At 37.2% G+C, this 19,461-nt stretch overlaps 1 protein-coding gene across 1 annotated transcript in view; it reads left to right on the top strand.

The window, feature by feature from the left end:
• The window catches only part of LOC124307480 (dipeptidase 1-like), a 1,861,010-nt gene that overhangs the window by 1,819,308 nt on the left and 22,241 nt on the right, over positions 1-19,461 (top strand). The window lies entirely within an intron of this gene.

Consider the following 19,461-nt stretch of genomic DNA (forward strand, 5'->3'; position numbering starts at 1 on the left):
TGAAGGGAACCTAATACTCAAATTAAAAATTCAGGTAATATTAGATTTATTAAAATGATTTCTGTATTTCATGTTAGTGCGGTTCGAAACAAAGAAAATCTAATCGGAAGCGTAGAACTCAGGAACGTAGATCACATCCTATGACACAAGTTGAAAGTCAACTTTCTCAAAATGCGCCTTAACGTCACAATTAGCTTCAAGGACAATCATGTTTTAGACTAATGTCAGAACATTATTACAAGGACATTGACTTATCGAATTCAAGATTGTGTCCCTTGATCTATCAAAATACACGAATATCTAATTTTTAACGAAGTTCATGAAGATTTTTTTCTAAATAATGTAATCCGATACAATATCTTGTTCATAGTCCTCCGAACATCACCTTGTAACAAGAATATTTGGAAAGAGTCCGTTTGTTGCAGGAACCATTATGAAATTCTTGGTTTTCAATTCGTGCTACTGCATAACTTCTGGGTTTCAGGTTTCATTTCCAATCTCTAAATGAGATTTTTTTTGCTCCAGACAATGCTAATACGAAATGCAGAAATAATTGCGGTAAATGGAGATTTACAAGCTCTCAGTCTTAGAAAAGGACTCTGTGAAGAGTGTAAAATTGAATTTGGTTTTAAGTTATCGTGCAACTAGCCAGCCAGATGACACCGTCAACTCTAATTAAATTTAAAGCCATTTTCAACCGGAGTTATTTAACAATTCCAGATTTAGATTGATTCAGTTTGCCTAGCAAAATTCAATCCCACAATCTAATTGAGGACTTGAAAAACTATTTATCTGAATTTAATGCCGAAGAGAGTAAAAGTAAGCTTCAAAATAAGATCCTATCTCAAATGGCATAAAGTTTGAAAAACAATGCTGGTCAATAATAATGCTTGAATTCCAATGGTGCACAGAATGATTCCCTGGTAGAACGAATTGGCAGCAACGGTTAAGTAACAAACTTATCGCTATTGGCTCGATCAAAGTGAAATGATGGAATATTTAGCCATTATGATCTGTAGTATATCCCGCTCTTCAATTTTGCCTCAACTGATGTCAAGAAGGTGGCGATGACCTGATGAAATTCACTCTGGCACCTGATGTCTGACGGAATAACCAGGTTCTATGGTTATAATAATTGCACCGCTCGAGAAACCAGGATCCTTGCCACCTAAACGTTTTGACCATCAGGTAAGGCATAATTTTCCTCGTGTTAATCAAAGTTTAAACTTCGAGCCTGTTGAAAAAAAACGAATTTTATCATTGAATCCATGTTAAAATATTGTAATTGTCATAGATCACGTAATTAGAAATTTACCTACATGCTTCCATGCCTGACAAATTTAGTCCCGCTTTGACAATGAATTATTTCGTACCTGAAAAAAGCTATTATTATCAGACAGGATCTTGTGGTATTTTTGGATACAACTAATTTCCAATAAAATGCACAAAACATAAATCGTTAATGAGACGCATTTCTAATTTTATGTAAATAAAAATCTGTTCACAATAAACGTTGTTTTTAGTCACCTACCTCTGTTTGTCCAGACTCCCACTTGTTAATGACATTTCACATTGAATTTCAGATTTTTTCTTTCAATAAATAACATGCAATTCCTGTATGATTTGATATTTGCGTCGGTTGAATATTTTCCTATATTGACCACGGTATTGCTGAACGATAGTATTCTTAGACAATTAACGCTACGTAAAAATAAACAGCAACATAACCTCAATCCGCGGTTTTATGCACGAGAGATTTACGGTTCTTGAGTCTTGTCTCATTTTGTGTACGTTGGCCCCCTGCTCAGCAGACGAAAACATGGCCGCGGGGCGATTTCACCGACCAATGAGATCGAATTATTTGGTGCATGCGCATTGTATGTATAGTTTCAAGAAATTGTCCCGGTATACAAAGCTATTATATTTATGTACATATGTACATATATTTATATTACAGTTTTTTGTCATCTGTCGGTCGTGAATTTACTGTTTCTTGAGAGGGTTCTTTATTTACTTATTTGAGGGGGTTCGCGGATTGAGAGTTGTCGGGCGCGTCTAGAATCTACGTTCTCGGGTAACAAACAAAAGTAAAAGAAATCTGCTAATTTATTCTCCATTTTTTCGATCCAGAATTTATCGTCACGTTTTATTTTATCAAAAATCAATCCCTTTGGCGTCTAAATTATAAAATAGCACCACTTCCTACTCGTAATTTGTAGAAGACCTAGGACCTGATACATGTAATTATGAGAAAGCTCTAGCTTGGCTTTTCCACCGATTATTTTCGTCTCAAATATCAATTTTGTATCCCAAAAAATCTATCGAGTGAGCGTGGCAAGCGAGCAAAATTTTTAAACGTTCAAGTGAAATCCCACAAAAAGTACTGATATCCCCAAACAGCACCTCTGGTGCAAAAACCTTCCGCCAAGTATATTAATGTGACAGCCACCCACAAAACAGCCACCTACAAAACTCTCATCAAATCAGATATTACAGCCAAGTATAATTTATTCAGAAACTAATGATGATTTTGATGTACTATAATTAATTATGACAAAAAAAAATTGAAATCAAAATTGAAATTGAAAAATAAAATTTTTTTATTGAAAAAAAAAAATGGAGATAGTGGTACATGGCGGGCCTTTTCAACACAGGCACAAGAAAATACAAGTCGAGCTACATACATAATCGCTATATAAACATGGGCCCGCCAAGTACTACGTACTCCGATTTCTTTTTTTATCAAAATTTTTGTTTTTTTTCTTTCAATTTTAATTTTGATTTCAATTTTTTTTTTTCGTCATCTTTAGTTATAGTATATCAAAATCATCATTAGTTTCTTAATAAATTATACTTGGCGGTAGTATCTGATTTGATGACAGTTTTGTAGGTGGCTGTTTTATAGGTAATGTATGCATGTATGATTACCCCAGAATTACGTCAAGTTTATTTCTGAAAACAAAACGCGCGTATTTTAGTGGCCTCATACGTACGCGCTGTATTCACTTCGTGTGGAAAATTCGGCCAGATACCTTGTATATTTACCTTTAATACTTAGGTAGTCACAATAAGTGATGAGAATATTCCTTATGATCGACAAAGTGTAAACACTAATGCAAATTGCCGAATAGTGATTTTGATCATTTAACCTGAACATGTAACAAATTGATGACATATTTTAGCGACTAATGCAAACCGGGCTAGTACCACACGTCACAATGGATTCTAGTTTATATTTTCGTATGTATAAAAAACTTAAGAATAAATTTATACTGCTATTATGAACAGCAATATCGGCTCTTGAAAGTACCTTCTTAGATAAGAGCCCTGCGATTGTTCGTACACAAGTGATTAAATCTCGAAGTCGGAGAGGATGCGACATCAATCATATAAATAATTCGATTTACCTAATTTTTTCCTGAAATTTGCCAAAATCTTTGTGCCGGGTCGTTTCTTCTTCTTTAAAAACAGGTTCCTTCTCTTCTTAGCCATCGCGGGAATAAATACTAACTCGAAATAATAAAAAAACACGGTGGAAAAACACAAACAAAAAAAAAAGCGCGGAACACTATCCACGTGCCGACCGACGAGGATTCGAAGGAGGGGGATTGTAGTGGGGGGGGGGGGGTTTCAGTCTACTCTCCTCGCCTGTAATTTGCATGGTGGCCGGCCAACGCGGTCGTGGCGCTAGCAGCCGCCCGCCTTTCGCGCGAAAAATTTGCTGTTTTATGCTTCGCGATTTTCCTTCTCATTTCCTCATTTTTGAAGATAATTAGGTTCTCAGGGAATCACTTTAAAGATGAAGAATAGATCTGTGCCACCTGTTTTGCCGAATTTCGAAAAAAAATTCACTGTCCACTGTGTTTCACTTCAAAGATAACGTAGTTTCAAGTACGTTTTTCGCAAATCTGAAAGCGAAATCGAAAATTCGGCAAAAGAGGCGACATAGATCTATTCTTTATCTTCAAAATGACCCATTAAGAACCTAATTACCTTTAAAAATCAGGAAATGAGGAGGAAAATCGTGAGTCTCTGTTCGCGCGCGCTCTTCGAGGCATAGGCAACGCCCTTAATTGAAAATTGAACGTAGAGTGTCGAGACGAGCGATGATTCTGATTTTCGTCGCGCTGCTGTCACGTGATTCTTCCTCAAATTTTCGTTATTATAATTGGGCCAGCAGGTCACGTAGGTCGGGTCTACAGGTAGGCGGCGATAATCCCTCGTTGTTTGTTTTCTTCTTCTTCGATGACAGGTATCGAGGTATCGGGACGTCGGACGGTGGGCGGAGATGTTTTCCCTCAGCTGTGCGGTGTCGTTGGTAAGAGGGGAAGTCGTACCACTCGTGTGTTGTTATATTGAAGTGTGCGAGAATATTGCGTTACCAATATCTTGGACTTGCGACCGATTGTACTTCACTCCTTGCCTTACTGGTACTCCCCGTTGTGGCTATTTCGTTGGCGCTGCATCCCGGCACTCGCTCATCGGAGCCCATATGCCAGAACGATTTGGTGGTAATGGCCCTCGACCCGGATCGCCACACTAATCCACCAGATCCACGTGGTCAGCATAGTCTAGCCTATTCCACGCCACAGCCCTTCGATAGGACGGTTTATTAGGAGAAAACCGTCCTCTATTTGATAGACAACGACTTAGTAGATGTCGTGGTCGGTTCAGCCTCAGGCTGATGAGTATCGTCGACGGGAGGCTTTGTTGTGTTTTTGACGCACAGCCCTGTACGCCGTCTGGCGATTCATCCAAACGGTAAAAGCATTGATTCGTGGTTCGGCTCCTGGCCGATAAGTCTTAAATAGTTGGAGGTACTGTTTGTGCATCACGCACGACCCTGTTCACAACTTAGATAGGCATCCATCGGGAGTGGCTTCAGCAATATTCGTTCGTCCGTAGTTGGTGGTGGTCGGTGTTGAGCTAGTACGTGACCCCTGTCAGATAATGTCCTGGTATCTCAAAGCGGAGATCTCGTAGTCGCTTCTCGTAGAGCGTTACAAAATGAGAAAATATAATAGAATGAGCTTAACAACGAGAATTTCACTTAAAGACAACTAGTCGTTCTTTTTGGAGTATTGGCCTCAGACGTGCTTTCATTATTTTTAATGATATTCTGTGAGTAGGGAAGTGCGATAGTTAAACCATGTGACGGGATATGAAATACCACGTCACAATACATATATATACAGGGTGTCCCTAAATTGAGGGACACGGACCAGCGAGCGTGATAGCTGACTGAAATGCAACCGAGAATTTCTTTACCGGAAGCTCGTCCGACGCATAGTTTTTGAATTATAAGCGATAGCGTTAGGCCAATCAGAGTGCACCATTTCATCTGGATTTGCCGCCACGGAAATTGCTGTTTTGTTCGTCTGGGTGAATTATTATTATTCGGTTACAAAGTAAATATTGGCACCTCCCCTCTCGCGCTGTTGTACCCCTTTTCGAGCCCTGACCTCGGTATTGTTGCCGCGGCACACGCTGCCGGCCGCACATCCACGGACGCACACTCGTGTGTGTGAAAATAAGCGAATGCCCAGCTCCACAATACTACGAAACACACATACACGAGTGAAAATAAAAATAAATCTCGAAATAAATCAGCGGATTTAAGATTTAATGTTATAAAACACTTCCAATCATCGATGTATGCATAAAACTAGAGATTTTAGATGATTGATATGCCGTTAGGGTTCATAATTAGTCATTCAATCAATCTGAATTATGCTTTCCGAACATTTTTTGTGTCTTTGCAACGTAACTTTTCCACTAGTTTGAAATTCATCATTGACATCCGATTTTTCAATAATGCGAGGGAACAACAACTCGCTGAATTGACGTGTCAATAGGTTTGTAAATCAATTACAATTCACCTGAATTAACACAAAATAACTGAGTAAATGAGAATTCACTGAATCACTAAAAATGATAACTGAAATCATGAGAATTATTTGAGATATAACTGAATTAGGAAGAGTTGTAATAAGTCAAGTTACTTTGAATAACTTTAGATTCGTGCCAAAATTTTATGTTTAGAGAGAAAAATAATTAAATTCAAATAAAAAAGTAATTTTAAATCAAGAAGAAGAAAATTTCTAAATATCTGAATTCAAATGAAGCAATTTGAATTTAATAAATCTATCCGAATTTGAGGAGAAATAATAATTATTATCTGGACCAGAAAAATCAAGTCGAATCACATGAATAAATTCAATTAATTCAACTCAAAAAAATATGGTGTCATTCAAATTCCCAGTTATTTCCTCGTCGATTCAATGTGGGTCTGGAGTGGCAAGTAACGTTGAAATTGTTGAGACCAATGCTAGTGATGGCCACTTATCTGAGAATAATCGATGTATCGATTAATCGATTTCAACAAAATAATCAGACACGGCTCGATTGAATTGGTGAAGATTAATCGATTTGGTAAATTTCTGCGTGTAGTCTTGATATCAGAAGAGATATTTTGATAATTCATAGCCTTATTGAAAATATTTTTAAGTTTGATAAATTTTGAGTAATTAATACTTAAACCACATACATCGATACTGTATTGCATCGTTCGTATGAGTAAACAAGCGGCTTAAGGCTGACCGTGAGCCAGCCCTCGAACTTCCCGTTTTCACACTACAAATTCAAGGTTCATGGAACAAATAAATATTAATATCCAATTCCAATTTTTCAACTACGAATTCAGAGTCGTGATTGACGATTCAAAAGCCCTCGCATATCATATTACATAAAAAAATATTACGATTGTTTTTATTTTGAACCACTAATAATGGATCGACCATCATAAATTTTAGAAATCTGACCTTGGATCGGTCACTGATGACCGGAAAAATCTCCACTCACGCATTTCTACCAAAATCCGAATGTTTTAAGATTTTGTTTCACCATGTGAGTTCGCCATTTCGAATTTTTCAAATCTAACCCCAGATTCGTGATCAGCGACCCCAAAATCCTCATGGTACCAATTTTCATTCAAATCCGTGAATCCATTCTCAATAATATGTAAATTTCCTTTTTCAAAAATTACCTCAATCAAAGACCTATCCGATGAGGGGGGATGCCAACAAGATTTTTCATAAAAAAAAAAACTTCTAAACATCGAATTTAAAATCGAAAAGCGATGAGTCTCAGTATCCCTTCGTGCTTTTGCTGCCTATTTTGCGACAAAAAATGTATTTTATAGCCAGACAAATTAATGCTCGCATTAAATGGGATTTCGTAATTTCGACAATGCTTCATTTTACCTGGAAACATCTTTTCTTATACCCGGACATTGCCAAATTTTCGAAAGAAATTTCGATTATGTAGACAGAGAGAAGCATTTTAGGGCACAATATCCTTTCACGGCAAAGAAGGAATGAATTCAAAGACACGAAAATTTAGATAAACCAACTGAGTGATAAGTAAGTCATACCATACATTATTTCACTGAATAAATTATTGATTATTCGGAAAAGGTTAATTTTGCTAAATTCATGTTACATACTAGATTTATTCGCACTGTTTTCGGCAACACTCAATTGTTCCATAAATCAGTTTACGGCGCTACAAATGTTATGGGATAAAAAAAATTCTCATGTTCTTCCCATTCGAAGTCACAAAAAATCGATGTACTCCAATTCCAGAAACATAATTTCAATCATGTTCCATGATTCTGTGTTATTATTACTAGGAAATGAGAAACATCGTACGGCACTCTGTTTTGTTTTCGGTATTGACAACTAATCGTTCTTTGCGAAATTATTTGGTGGCTCTGAAAAGTGCCGTTTTTGATCGGGTCAGTGTGACGACTCGTTACAGGGGCTGCAGGTTCTCGAAATGGCCGCCACCTACTTCGATGCAAAGCCTGCAGCGCCTAACTAAATTTTCCATCGCTCCACGAACGATTTCCGGAGTCACCGTCGCTGTCGCTTCCACGATTTTAGCCTCCAGAGCTTGCAAAGAATTCGGTGGGTCCTTGTACACGAATTCTTTGATCAACCCCCATAGACAATAATCCAGAGGGTTCAGGTCAGGTGATCGCGGTGGCCAGGCGATGGGACCCCCACGGCCTATCCACCTCCCCAGAAACCGTTCGTTGAGAAACTGACGCGTACGCGCACTGAAGTGCGCTGGAGCACCATCATGCTGAAAAGTCAGGGCGGCTCGGCGATCAAGCGGAACGTCCTCCAGCAGTTCCGGAAGCTGATTTTCAAGAAACTCGTGGTACGAGTTTCCATTCAATCTTGCCGGTAGAACGCAGGGGCCAATCTGTGTCAAAAATTACCCCGTATTGTGTGATTGCATAATTAAACGATAATCCTTGCGCTATCACTGATTGCTCAAATATCATAATTATTGATGAAATATCTTGACTGTAGTGATTCAACAAAGTTATTTTCATCAAAAGCAATAAAACACGTCTTTAAAGAAATTTTTCGAAGTCAAGCAATACAACTGTAGCAAATTATATCTGTTTCCATGCATTATCAAACAAGCTTACCAACTCATCGCCAAGCATGCCCCACCACACGTTGATACTCCAGTGAACTTGGTGGCTTGATTCCCGAACATTGTGCGGGTTTTCTTCTGCCCAATGATGGATGTTATGGCTATTGAAAACCCCGTCGCGAGCAAAATTCGACTCATCCGTAAATAAGATGTTAAATACGAACATCGGGTCTGCTTGATGCTGCTCCAATATCCACTCGCAAAAAGCGGTTCTTGCCACACGGTCTGGACCGTGCAGTGCTTGAACCTTTTGCGAGTGAAATGGTTGCAGCTCGTGAGTTCGCAAGACCCGGTGTACGCTTGACTTATCAGTCTCGTGTTCCGCGGCCAAACCCCGAGTACTTTTAGTAGGCGCCCTGTCAACATTGTCGAGGATACGTTCTTTGAACTGGACCGTCCGTCTGGATCTCGGACGTCCAGCGTTAGAACGATTCGGGACGAAGCTGCCAGTTTCGCACAGGCTTCGCTCCAAGCGGCGGAAGACCTTCGCAGACGGATGCCGCCTCAACGGATACCGGTCCGCGTATTCGCGAGCTGCGTCACCCGCAACGTTGTCACACCTTCCCATCATCAGCACCATATCGTACATCTCGCGATTTAAAAAATCCATGGTAAAGACAATTGTACTCGAGCGATGCTGAAGACAATATGAGCAAAATCCGCCAGTTGCCAGTCAAAGCGCGTTGTTTATAACAATTGACTCTCGAGTTGCTATGCAACCGTATTACTTTCCGTACACAACGGGTGTGAAATAGAATTCGATTGAAAACGAAAGACTGAACTTATTTCAGCAGCATAATATTGAAAATGTCTGAAAGTCGTTAATCTATGATCTGAATAATGAGTAACTACACGGAAAAAATGGAAAAATTGCAATTGTAAGTGGCGCTTCGTAAATAAAACTGGAAAAATTACAGTTTGAGATAACATTTTTATGAATTCAATTTTAAAAATGAATTCTTACAGTTACAAATGTAATTTCACATTTTTAATATGTAATTTCGACAGAAAATGTAAAATTTACACCTGAAACTTTGATTTTTCAAGTTGCTTTCGAAGCGCTACGTTACATAAAAAACTGTGAATTTTCCATTCTTCTTTTTTCTGTGCATTGTAACTTTGAATTTGCGGTCAATCAGCTTCATTTGAGATTTTTAGTTACCCGGAAAGTAGTACTCGAAGAATTATTTCTGAATAATCTGGGTTTAATCAGTTAGTCTTCCATTCTTAGCAAAGGTTCGATCACTGTATGGGTCAGACCATGCGGAAAGAATAAATTCTTGCGACAACGCATTACAGCAGCATAAAGCGGAACCGCTGTTCATGTTTCATATCTTGTTGGCACATAAGTAGAATTTCGATTTGGTTTGAATGTTAAACGTCCACAACGTTTATCACTGGGCTAAATGAAATCCACGCAATGTTCGTAAGTCGAGCCATCAAGTTCTATGGATTTATCAATGTGTTTTTGCAGCATGTTGGATGACGAGCTGGAAAGCTTGATTAATAATTTTTCAATACAGACATAAATTGCTATCATCACATTGGTTTGATGTTGAACTTCATAAGTGGAGACCTGTTTTATGACTGTTCGGAAAAATTCATATGGAATATTTGACCAATCAATGATTCAGCGAGCATTATGGGTTGATTATACATTCAATCAATGCGGAGTTATTCGTACGACAGATTGCTCACTGCTTTTTACGCGCAAGATGGTATTAAAGAACTTACCTGAAGTTTCTGAAAATCAAGCTTCCAGATCTGCTGAATAATCGTCTACTTAAACGTAGAGCAGAGATATTCGTTGATCATGGTAATTTGAGAATGACAGATTTCAGGACAGGTATAAGATACGCCGTAGACGCCGATCGCTTGGCCACTACGATCAGCGAAAGTGAATCCGTTGAATTCTTTCGTGTAGAGCATGACTTAGAAGTACATACAAGGATCCACCTAATATCTAAGAAGCCCTGGAGAAAAAAATCGTGGAGGTAACGACAACGGCTACCCCGGACGTCGGTCGATAAGTTATCAGTCAGCTGGTCGAATGTTGCAGGAGAAATCGCTGCCCCAGTAACAAGCGAAAAGCCGCATTTTTCGAAACCGCAAATCAATACCGAATGGAACGATTAGTTGTCAATACCGAAAACAAAACAGAGTGCCGTACGATGTTTCTCATTTCCTAGTAATAATAACACAGAATCATGGAACATGATTGAAATTATGTTTCTGGAATTGGAGTACATCGATTTTTTGTGACTTCGAATGGGAAGAACATGAGAATTTTTTTTATCCCATAACATTTGTAGCGCCGTAAACTGATTTATGGAACAATTGAGTGTTGCCGAAAACAGTGCGAATAAATCTAGTATGTAACATGAATTTAGCAAAATTAACCTTTTCCGAATAATCAATAATTTATTCAGTGAAATAATGTATGGTATGACTTACTTATCACTCAGTTGGTTTATCTAAATTTTCGTGTCTTTGAATTCATTCCTTCTTTGCCGTGAAAGGATATTGTGCCCTAAAATGCTTCTCTCTGTCTACATAATCGAAATTTCTTTCGAAAATTTGGCAATGTCCGGGTATAAGAAAAGATGTTTCCAGGTAAAATGAAGCATTGTCGAAATTACGAAATCCCATTTAATGCGAGCATTAATTTGTCTGGCTATAAAATACATTTTTTGTCGCAAAATAGGCAGCAAAAGCACGAAGGGATACTGAGACTCATCGCTTTTCGATTTTAAATTCGATGTTTAGAAGTTTTTTTTTTTATGAAAAATCTTGTTGGCATCCCCCCTCATCGGATAGGTCTTTGATTGAGGTAATTTTTGAAAAAGGAAATTTACATATTATTGAGAATGGATTCACGGATTTGAATGAAAATTGGTACCATGAGGATTTTGGGGTCGCTGATCACGAATCTGGGGTTAGATTTGAAAAATTCGAAATGGCGAACTCACATGGTGAAACAAAATCTTAAAACATTCGGATTTTGGTAGAAATGCGTGAGTGGAGATTTTTCCGGTCATCAGTGACCGATCCAAGGTCAGATTTCTAAAATTTATGATGGTCGATCCATTATTAGTGGTTCAAAATAAAAACAATCGTAATATTTTTTTATGTAATATGATATGCGAGGGCTTTTGAATCGTCAATCACGACTCTGAATTCGTAGTTGAAAAATTGGAATTGGATATTAATATTTATTTGTTCCATGAACCTTGAATTTGTAGTGTGAAAACGGGAAGTTCGAGGGCTGGCTCACGGTCAGCCTTAAGCCGCTTGTTTACTCATACGAACGATGCAATACAGTATCGATGTATGTGGTTTAAGTATTAATTACTCAAAATTTATCAAACTTAAAAATATTTTCAATAAGGCTATGAATTATCAAAATATCTCTTCTGATATCAAGACTACACGCAGAAATTTACCAAATCGATTAATCTTCACCAATTCAATCGAGCCGTGTCTGATTATTTTGTTGAAATCGATTAATCGATACATCGATTATTCTCAGATAAGTGGCCATCACTAGCATTGGTCTCAACAATTTCAACGTTACTTGCCACTCCAGACCCACATTGAATCGACGAGGAAATAACTGGGAATTTGAATGACACCATATTTTTTTGAGTTGAATTAATTGAATTTATTCATGTGATTCGACTTGATTTTTCTGGTCCAGATAATAATTATTATTTCTCCTCAAATTCGGATAGATTTATTAAATTCAAATTGCTTCATTTGAATTCAGATATTTAGAAATTTTCTTCTTCTTGATTTAAAATTACTTTTTTATTTGAATTTAATTATTTTTCTCTCTAAACATAAAATTTTGGCACGAATCTAAAGTTATTCAAAGTAACTTGACTTATTACAACTCTTCCTAATTCAGTTATATCTCAAATAATTCTCATGATTTCAGTTATCATTTTTAGTGATTCAGTGAATTCTCATTTACTCAGTTATTTTGTGTTAATTCAGGTGAATTGTAATTGATTTACAAACCTATTGACACGTCAATTCAGCGAGTTGTTGTTCCCTCGCATTATTGAAAAATCGGATGTCAATGATGAATTTCAAACTAGTGGAAAAGTTACGTTGCAAAGACACAAAAAATGTTCGGAAAGCATAATTCAGATTGATTGAATGACTAATTATGAACCCTAACGGCATATCAATCATCTAAAATCTCTAGTTTTATGCATACATCGATGATTGGAAGTGTTTTATAACATTAAATCTTAAATCCGCTGATTTATTTCGAGATTTATTTTTATTTTCACTCGTGTATGTGTGTTTCGTAGTATTGTGGAGCTGGGCATTCGCTTATTTTCACACACACGAGTGTGCGTCCGTGGATGTGCGGCCGGCAGCGTGTGCCGCGGCAACAATACCGAGGTCAGGGCTCGAAAAGGGGTACAACAGCGCGAGAGGGGAGGTGCCAATATTTACTTTGTAACCGAATAATAATAATTCACCCAGACGAACAAAACAGCAATTTCCGTGGCGGCAAATCCAGATGAAATGGTGCACTCTGATTGGCCTAACGCTATCGCTTATAATTCAAAAACTATGCGTCGGACGAGCTTCCGGTAAAGAAATTCTCGGTTGCATTTCAGTCAGCTATCACGCTCGCTGGTCCGTGTCCCTCAATTTAGGGACACCCTGTATATATATATATATACGAATATATATACATATATTATATGCATTGTATATATTGCATATGAATACAAAAAAAAATTCACGTCTTTTTGAATTTGCCCGAAAAAAAATATTGACTGGGGTCACTACTCCCGAACGCTGTTTATCTTGCGCATATGCGAAAAGTCGTCAAATTCAAGTCCAAAAGTCTGAAAAAATATACAATGCGTACAAACACGAAAGAAATATGACATATAATTGGATTCTCTCGACAAAAAATATTTTAAGGGTAACTATTCTTGAACGCTATTAATATTGCGTTTACGCCAGAAAATAATCATATTTAAGTCTAAAAATCTAAAAAAAATATACAATGTATATGAACACGATGGAAATACGACATATATTCGGATTTTCTCTTAAAATAATGTTGTAGGGGATAACAACCCTTGAACACTGTTTATTTTACGGTTATTGAATTAAAAGAGAACATCGAAGATATTTTATTACCCTAGTAGAAATTTGATTAGGTCTTCCGTGCTACAGACTAGCACCTGATCAGGAAAGCCAAGTCTGGAATTCCTAGCCAGAGCCATGTCAGGCGCAACCGTGGTCAGCCGGTTCTGGATTTACTGATCCTGGGCCTGAGCAGGCGGGTCATTTTGAAGACTGCCAAGCTAGGCCCCGGTTCAACTGACAAGGACCCGACCAGTTGGGCTGAATTTAGTGCGCATGCGTGCCAAATATATATATATGTTTCGATATTCGCCGTAATCGTTATGTCATTTTTAACCTATATCGCAGTTGAACAGTGAATCCTGTCAAGAACAATCAACTGCATGGGCGAACTCACTTTTTATTTTATTCATAACGCATGTTTCACTATAATTGTAAATCAAAGTGCAATGGAACCTTCTCATAAGCGTGCGGCCAACGAATCTGCGCGGCGCAGAATGAAAAAATCTCGAGCCATCCGACGGGCGATTAGCGAATTTGCATCAAATTCAGGTAGATTCGAATTTCATAATACCTAATTAAGGACTATAGTTACACAAGGAATAATAATCTTTTGTGTTCTTTCTGGATGATATTTCACAAATTTGCAGTGTATATCCGATACCACTTGTCCAGTTTTGCCCAGTTAATTGAATCGTCTTTCTTCTTCTGGACATTCTTTATCAATTACTGCAATTTAAAAATGATGATATTATTCAAAAATTTCCAGTCCAAACAAATACATCTAAAATTATAGTATCTCATCTTTGGATAGTCAATTTGGGCCTCGGATCAATCCCAGCGAAGATAGATTATTTTACTTCGATTACTTTCCATAAGATATAGGAATCAATATGCATTGATCAAGAATTTTTTTATCTCTTCAGGTATATGTTTCATGAATCTGTTCCTATCCATTATAATTTATTAAATTTGAAAATTGGCTTTTCACTTCTTTTACCAAACTTGAAGTAAATATGTTGGTATTTCAGTTGTTGTTTTTATTTCATCAAACGTTTTTACACTTATCGCATGAAATAGATTATCGGGGACAAAAACAAAACCTTAATCAGTCATGTTTTGTACAGAGAAATCTTTGTAGTCACCCATCGAAGCAATAATCAATAGATTTCTTGATAGTGACTACTCTCAGTGAACACATGACCTAGATTTGACATCACTGGTAAGTCATAGCTAAGTAATTAAAATTTTACGTAATGTTGACATACCAGTGACATTCTTTGTGACTAAAATATGATTACGAATAAATAACATCATTCTGACATCATAATGAGATCAATGTGTCCACTGGGCTATATGTATACAGATTTAGAAATATTAATTTGTATACATATTTTCAAATTGTCAATCACACCCCTTTTTACAAACTCCTGCAGTATTTGAAAACAAAAGATAAGAAAAAAAAAAAGAAAAAAAAGTGGTGGCATACCTGTTGTTGGGACAATAGTAAAGAAATTATAGTAGTTTTACTTAAGGAAATATCCTAGTGAAAAAGTCGATTTTTGTAGTACAAAGTTGTAGTATAAAAGGTCAGAGCTTTGCACCCATGCCCAAGTTTGTAAATTTTAAAGTTTGTAATATCAAGTGGCTAGATTTTGATTTTCAACCTCCTGCGATGAAAATTCAGAAAACAGACCTCTTTGCAAGACTTCAAAGGGGTTCTGTGAAAAACTTGTTGCATCTCAATTTTCATCGCAGTAGGTTGGAAATCAAAATCTAGCCACTTAATACTATAATCTACAAAATTTTGCATCATGCTTTTGAAGATCTGACCTTCCGTACTATAACTTCATACTACAGAAATGGACTTTTTCACTAAGGTTCCCTCTTAAGAAACGAATTTACTTCAATCTAATGATAAAAGAAAAGAAGCTAACAAAGTATTTCGATCGGTTCTATAGAAGAAATGGATTTCACCCATGAATCCTCCGAAGATGAAAGTCACATGACACCGGAAGAACACGACAGAGAAGACGAGCACAAGCAGGATTACGAGCAAGAGGAAGAAGGGTTAGACAACGAAAGCGAACAATTAGAAAGAGGAGAAGTAGAGGTAGAAGACGAAAGTGATCAAGAGCGAGAGGATGCAGAGGTAGAAAATGAAAGCGATCGCGAACAAGAACTAGAAGAGGATGAGTTATACTATAGTGCAGAAGAGAACGATGTGGATGATGGTGTTGAAGAGGATGACAGTGACGAAGACCTCATCTGGCAGGAAGATGAGAATGAAGTTGACGAAATTGGAGAGCTGAGAAAATGGGCAATAAACTGCAATATCTACCAATCACATCTGGACAAGCTTCTATTGATATTAAGACAAAGATTATTGCCAGATCTACCTAAGTCAGCGAAAAGTTTTCTGAAAACTACATCATCCATATACAATATTGAAAAACTTCAGGATAGCAATGGAGCTTTTACATCTGAATTTGTATATTTTGGTGTTGCTAATGGCCTCAAAGCATGCATAAATAGTGAACTTCATGCCGATGAAACGATAAATCTTCAGATAAATATTGATGGGTTGCCTTTATACAGATCTAGTTCAAAACAGTTCTGGCCCATCCTTTGTAAAATAAATTTCAATCCAGATATTTATCAACCTTTCCCCATAGCTATATACTCAGGTGAAGAAAAACCAAATAGCGTAGATTAGTACTTGGAAAAATTTATCGAGGAAATGAATTTATTACAAGAGAATGGCCTTTTGATTGACGGAAGAACATTTCAGGTGAAAATCCAATGTTTTATTGCTGATACTCCAGCTCGAACTTATATTAAATGTACTAAAGGGCACGGCGGCTACTGTGCATGTGAAAGGTGTACTGTACATGGTCAACGATGTAATCGGCGAGTGATATACAGCTCAATAGAATGTCCCGAGAGATCCAACGCTACATTTCGGGCTGCAGAACAACGTGAACATCATAATGGAATTTCACCGCTAACCCGTTTGAAACCTGATGTTGATATGATCACACAGTTTGTCCTCGATTTCATGCATCTATGTTGTCTGGGCGTCATGAAAAAACTACTCAACTATTGGTTGCAGGGTGATTTAAATATTCGATTGAGTCGATTTTACAAAATTAAACTATCCGATAGAATGAAACACTTAAGATCCCAAGTACCATATGAATTTGAACGAAAACCAAGGTCAACTTTTGAAATTGCACACTGGAAGGCAACGGAATTTAGATTTTTTCTATTATACTGTGGTCCCATCGTGCTTAAAAATATTATTAGTTTACCATTGTACAAGCATTTCTTACTACTGCACGTTTCTTGTAGAGTATTGAGCACTGAAGCGCTGTGTTTGAAACAAAAGTATACGGACGTCGCTAAACTTTATCTAAAAAACTTCTTCTTACTAACACGGGAATATTATGGAGCAGAATCTCATATCATGAACTTACACAATCTTATTCATCTAGTCAGTGATGTCGAAAATATGAAAGCTCCTATTAGTAGATTTACAGCATTTTCTTTCGAAAATCTTTTGGGGAAATTGAAGAGAATGCTGCGTTCAGGTAACCGACCATCAGCCCAAGTTTGCCGCAGAGTTCATGAATCATTTTTCGTGCAGAAAAAAAAGTCACCCTACCTCCAGAAGTGCAGATCTTAAAACAGGGTGCGGAAGATGCTGATGGTACTATTCCAATATCAAGACTAAAGTATCGAAGTTTTACCCTCACTACCGCTGCGCCTAATAATTATGTGCTTACCAATACTCAAGAAATAGTCAAAATTGAACGAATATTCATGAGAGGCGAAATCATTGGAGTTAGTGGAAGAAAGTGGAGAAAGAAAAAGTCGCTGTTCACATACCCTTGTGATTCTAAAATACTAAAACAGTGGGAACTTAAAAAACAACCATCTTCAACCACACATATATACGATTTACAATCAATTGAAAGTAAAATGATAATTTTAACCCTTAAAGAAAACAATGAAAAATTTTATGCAATGCCTTTTCTTCATATGTGAAATTTGGACTGATATAATTACGGCAAACGTCGAAGTAATAATATAAAAAATATTGTGATGGCTACATCTTTGAATCTATTAATCTAATCTGTGATGTCCGAGTCGTTGATTAATAAGCCAAGGTTTTAGTTGGTTAACATTGTACTTTGTTTAATATAACAATTATGCGTCGACGAGAGCACGCACTTGTGCCTGGTGTCGCAGCCTAATGGGAACATGTGTAACTATGTGACGTCATTGGCCGATCGGGACAAGTCGAATCAAGTCGAATAGACGCGCGGCGCACGTGTGGAGAATTATATACTCGTGATTGTTGGTTTTCGTGGTCGAAATTTCTCGTTATTGGTAGAATCCTACGTTCTTCGCGAAAAAGTGCTCAATTTTCGTCGTAATAACAGGTAAGCAGGTCAATAATTATAATTTTCTCGTGGCATTATGTCTATAGTTGCATCTCATTTTACCAATAACATACAACTATTTATCGCATTACCAGATTGTATTCTCACAGAACCTATAAAGTGACGATATTTCAACACATATTATAATACATTCGTATTTTTCTATAACCACAACGGTATTTTGAATACTTCTTGTATACACGTGTAGATAGACAACGGCATTCCTAACAATAAAGTTATAAAAATCGGGTTTCATTGCATGATCGCGCGAATCGCCACGTGGGAATTTCTCGCGTCTGGCTTCCAAATTCAACGTGATGGTTCTCGAATTCACAATTGTTCCATGTGGTGCATATAATCAGATTTGAAAAAGTCAGTTTTGCTGTTTTCATGTCTAGAAGCTGTTTTTTGAATATCTAATCGAAACAAATTCATTTTTATATTATTGTGTCCACTACAAGATTGGGTTGACAGGAAATATGTGTACATATGTATTTTAATTTTGCGGGTAATATTCGAAACAAAATTCAATTAATGTAATTAATTTGACCAAATTACCGATTTATGTATTTCAGACTATTTCTTCCAACATGTCCAAAGTTGAAAGGTACTTGTATCAGCTAGTGAATTTCAAAAACACTTCATCGACGCAGTCAAAATTATTAGATATTGACATACTTCCTTCGACGTGGATCACGTTTGACGTTGACAGTGGCCAATGTGTTGGCAAATTTATGCCGCCACCTTACAATGACGAACAAGGAGTAGCTGCAATGCACGACCTTGTGAAAAACTGTGCACCACCACCAAAAACTTGGCCCACACATCCGTTGGAGCTAAGAGGCCAAGCGAGTAAGTCAATCTCCATATTACATTCGATTTACATAATATGTCGATTGTTGACGGGTCCTAAGAAAACAGATGAAATGCGTCTGTTTCCTCAGGACCCGTCGATATTATGAATCGGAATATTTGACCCAATTGCCATTAGACTTTCATGATATCGTTAATTTTCCAGAGACGTACAATAATGCATTGGCAAAGTTAGAAATATTAAGAAAAGAAAAATATGCCTATACCAGTGATTCAGATAAAAGACCTGAGGAAACTGCAAAGGAACTAGAGCGATCATATCGCCCTAAAAACATCAAAATAGATGTAGTAAAGACTCAAGCTTTATTCGATGTGCCTGAGCTCAGTGACGAGATCATTGAATCTGATTGTTCTTCTGTCATGTGTAAGTACTTCATTTATGAAGTCATGATTCATTTGGGCAGCAACTCAAGCATATGAAGCTGAAGCTTAGCTTAAATTGCTGCCCTAATTTCATACTGTAAGCTTGTTCTACGATTCGCTTACGAGACTATTACATATTCTGAATCATGGTCGCATA

Source organism: Neodiprion virginianus, chromosome 6, assembly GCF_021901495.1.
Source record: "Neodiprion virginianus isolate iyNeoVirg1 chromosome 6, iyNeoVirg1.1, whole genome shotgun sequence".
NCBI classification, from domain to species: domain Eukaryota; kingdom Metazoa; phylum Arthropoda; class Insecta; order Hymenoptera; family Diprionidae; genus Neodiprion; species Neodiprion virginianus.